Source organism: Protopterus annectens, chromosome 15.part0 (genome assembly GCF_019279795.1).
Source record: "Protopterus annectens isolate FY-2018-M chromosome 15.part0, PAN1.0, whole genome shotgun sequence".
NCBI classification, from domain to species: domain Eukaryota; kingdom Metazoa; phylum Chordata; order Ceratodontiformes; family Protopteridae; genus Protopterus; species Protopterus annectens.
In genome coordinates, this window is record NC_056749.1 from 518,114,480 (window position 1) to 518,119,479 (window position 5,000).

The window sequence follows — 5,000 nt, forward strand, 5'->3', positions numbered from 1 at the left end:
AATAGGCTGTATAACAGAAGGAGATAATCATGGCAAAAATTAGGAGTTGTAGCACCCAGCAGGATGAAAGTACTCTCATCAAACTAGACATACAACTCAGAGGGCAAATAAAGTCTACCAAAGGCCTATTTGAGGTAAATTTGGCCTCCCAGGCCAAGGACACCCACAATGCATTCTTTAGCTATGTCTGCAACCTCAAAGACAATACACAAGTGTCTGCAGAGCTCATTGTTAACGAAGCCATCTATACTGAGCCTACACTGAACCAGAGGATATAGCAAATCTACTGGCATACACATTTATCTCTAACTTTACCCCTCTCTCCTGCTCAACCTCCCCTCAGGAAATAGGTTCATAGATTAGTACTAGGATAACTGCCCTTGTGGGCCATTTTAAGTCTAGCCAGTTAACCCATGTGAAAATCAAACTCTGCACCTTGTGTCTGCAAGGCAAATATCTTGACCAATATGCCAACCTCCCATCAAATGCAACATCCCCTTTAAGGCCAAGAACACTGCATCAATGGGCCTAGACAATATCCCAGGATGCCTTCTAAATAGCATGAAACCTGACATATCAGAACCTCTGTAATCTATATTTTAACTGTAGCCTCCAAACAGGCCTTGTGCCTCATGAATGGACAATAATCATCCCTCTGCCCAAAGGTGGGCCATCTACAGACTCTGGAAACTACAGATCAATAAATCTCACTAGTCTCACTAGTCTCATATGTCAAACCATCGAAAGGATCAGTAATGACATAGGAAATCTCCAGACACTGGACCCAACAAAATTTGGATACATCAAGGGCAGATCATGCTCATGCCTATTCATCCTGGTAGACTTCTTTGAGAAGGTCAACAAAGCAATGGATGAAAAAAAATGGTTCACACTGCCTACTGTAAGATGGCTAAGGCATTTTTCATAATACCTTACTCAGGCATTGTTGATATATTGAAGAGATTAGGTATAAACACTTGAGTCATTCAGTGGATAGCATGCTGGTTTGCAGAAAGGACCCAACAAGTCAGAGATGGGGAGTCCACCTCTACAAAGAGGCCAGTCAGAACCCGAGTCTCTCATAGATCAGTCCTGGGACAGATTATTTTTCTAATTTACTTCTCTGAAGTCAAGGCCAATATCCAGGGCCTCTAGCTGACATAATTTGCAGATGAGTGTAAATTAGCAAGAGTCACAGAATCCCTGGCTGACACAAATGTTCTTCAGGAAGGGCTGACACATACAAATAACTGGAGTCAGAGTCATGCACTAAAACAAAATGCCAAGAAATGCATAATATCCATCTGGAAGTTTTCCACCCCTGGTAACCATCACATTAACAATACACCTCTAAGAACTGACCCAATAGTCAGGAAGTGGGGACACACAGACAGTAATTGAGCCTTTAACCATTATGTGTCCATAGTAGTGAGGAAATCATTCTATGTTGTTCTACTTATAAACAAAGGTGTAGCATCTAGGTCCAATGAGGGCATTGTTCCACTTTGTTTGCCATTCATCAGACCTATCATTGAATACAATGCCACCTTTTGGAATGTACCTAACCAGGTACATCCAATAACTGGAACATCCACAGAGGTTTCTTACTGAAAGAGTACATGGAGTAAGTAGCATGTACTGTGAAGACGGCCTCAGGGCCCTATTCCTGTATTCTATCTCCCACAGGCTGGTAAGGGAAGATCTATGCCTGGCATACAAAGCATTGTCAGACCCCCAGAATGATAACCAATTCTAAAGACTTAAATCTTGCCTGTGATATATACTGGACCTGCTGGAGAGGCAGGTATGTATTGCAGAAAATACCCCATCTCTGTAACAGATTCCTAACCATGTGAAACAGTATTCCTCCCTAACCAAATTCAAGTGTAACTTGGATAATTAGACAGGAAACAGGAAATTCATCTCTGGTATGGCACCTTTGGCTCTAATGGACACAGGAAGCCTGTAAATGGGTCATATCCATAGCTGCTGTTTATAAATGGGTCATCTCCCAAGCCCCTGCTTACACTTATCAAGGGTACCAGAACTTGTCAGAAATTTGGGATGCACAGCTAGGCTTATAAAGGCCTTTGTGGTTCTTAGCCTAGCACACATCCATGAACCTATGAAACTATGAACCTATGAACAACAATACACAGACACACACACAGACATACATGAACAAATGTGTGCTTTATGCAAACTTGTGTTCCCATCTTTTGTGACAGTCAACAACTTTGCAGACTTCTACATTTTACATTTTATCCATTTATTTTTTTGTGTAGTCATTAACTCATTCTCAACTGAGAACGCCAATTTGCAAGTACAATCTTGTCCATATAGAATTAGACATTCTAGAAGTCTGCATGGTTAGAGGTCATATCTTGCCCACATAGAATTAGACATTCTAGAAGTCTGCATGGTTAGAAGTCACATCTTGTCCACATAGAATTAGACATTCTAGAATTCTGCATGGTTAGAGGTCACATCTTGTCTGCACAGAATTAGACATTCTAGAAGTTTGCATGGAAAGAAGTGACATCTTGTCCACACAGAATTAGACATTCTGGAAGTATACATGGTTAAAAGTCACATCCTGTCCACATAGAATTAGACATTCTAGAAGTCTGCATGGTTAGAGGTCACATCTTGTCCACACAGAATTATTCATTCTAGAAGTCTGCATGGTTAGAGGTCACATCTTGTCCACACAGAATTAAGCATTCTAGAAGTCTGCATGGTTAGAGGTCACATCTTGTCCACACAGAATTAAACATTCTAGAAGTCTGCATGGTTAGAGGTCACATCTTGTCCACACAGAATTATTCATTCTAGAAGTCTGCATGGTTAGAGGTCACATCTTGTCCACACATAATTATTCATTCTAGAAGTTTGCATGGATAGAAGTGACATCTTGTCCACACAGAATTAGACATTCTGGAAGTATACATGGTTAAAAGTCACATCCTGTCCACATAGAATTAGACATTCTAGAAGTCTGCATGGTTAGAGGTCACATCTTGTCTACACAGAATTATTCATTCTAGAAGTCTGCATGGTTAGAGGTCACATCTTGTCTACACAGAATTATTCATTCTAGAAGTCTGCATGGTTAGAGGTCACATCTTGTCCACACATAATTAAGCATTCTAGAAGTCTGCATGCTTAAAAGTCACTTATTTCAGACTAGATAATGAGTGTCTGCTTGTCAGCCTCTCCCTGTTGACTTTTACTACACTTCACTGACGTAATACAGACTGATAGGTCTCTAAATTAGCTTTGGTAAGTGACATTGATTAATTTATCTGCTTAGTATTAATCCTGGGGCTTTGTTCTTGAATCATATCACAGTTTTGCTTTCTAGATGCAAAGTATAATCCAAGTTAAGAAAATGAACACTAAATGTGGATGACTTACGCTTCTTCATTGCTGTCAAGTTTACACAGCATTAGTCCACTCTTGAATATATTATTTTCTAAGAAATAATCTTAGATTTCTTGTTTTCTACAAGGTAGTGCAGTATTTTATCACTATAAAAGCCACATGATATAAACAGTGTAGCACAAATGACAAGCTAAGATAGCTGCTAAAATCAAAGAGCAGACAGATCCTTACTATAATACTAATAGTAATAATATAACAACAAATATAACAAACATAATTTCATTTACACATTAACATACCTATGAGCATATGAGAAGAGCTAACCCACAAATTGGACTTTTGAGCTAAGAAAGCATAATAAAAATTAAAGAATAAAAGGCTTCTGAAAATGCTTACCCCATGAAATTAAATTCCCTTAAAACGCAGCACAAGATCATAAAGGAGTGTACAATAAATTTACATTACACTGACAGCAAAGTCTGAAAGTGAATCTGTGAGACATGTTAAAATGATAAAGTAATGCCACTGTAATGGCTGCCTTGGGCTTCGAAGCTGATGAACCTTTGCAGCACTCTTCCCCTACAAATGCATTCAGTTACATGACCTAGCAAGAGTGATAGTCTAAGCACAATCTAACACACACAAGTGTTACAGATTCATGACTTTTCCAGGCTATGGCAGCAGAGAAATGCAGTGACATCAATCAATGAGGAGGCAAGAAATAAAAGCAAATGCACAAGAAGGGCAAGAAAAATCCATAAGCACAGGAAAGGGGGTCGACTATAATATGAGTAGCAATTGAATTTATCAATTAGATGTTTGAATTACTAACTTACAACCATCAAAACTGTCTTATGTGGTTTCCACCTATGTAACACATAATTTGCAATTGTATATACTGTTAAGGAAGGCTTGCTTCACTTTGAAACACCACTTAGTACATGCTCAGCCTTTTTACCCAAAGCCATGGCCTAAATTCTGCAGCTGTGAGGTATGAAAATTTAAGAGCCCATCTGATTTTCATTTATAGTAGAGGAACACAATGCAGACAATGAATAACAGGGGAAATGACTACTGTGTACTTATGGAGAAGACCAGCTGTCTGTTACCAGTTAATATATATTACTGTGGCATTACAATTAGGGAATACAGAGCATGGAATTCATAAATGTTACACTTATTGCAGCAATAAATTAAATGATTCTTATGCCTTACTGCAACAAAGGTCTGTATATTAAAGTAATAATAAATTTTATAATCCATGAAATGGATAACACGTAAAACTGAAACTGTTCTGCTTTACTTATTATGTATTCTTAGAATTCAGTGCATGTATGGTGAAAGGTTGCATGCAGGTTGGGCAGCTCAGTGGTGCATATGTTTATGCTGTTGCCTCACAGCAATAGGTTCTGTGGTGTGATTCTCATCTGGGCGGGAGGTCTTCTGTGCAGAGTCTGCATGTCCTTCCTGCATTCATGTGGGTTTCCAGTGGGTGCTCTGTTTTCCTCCCACATTCCAAAGACATGCGTCTGGGGCATTTCGCCCAAACCTCCACTGAAAATAGGCTGCATCCTAGTCAGACTTTCCTGGCCAACAAATATTAAATAAATAAATAA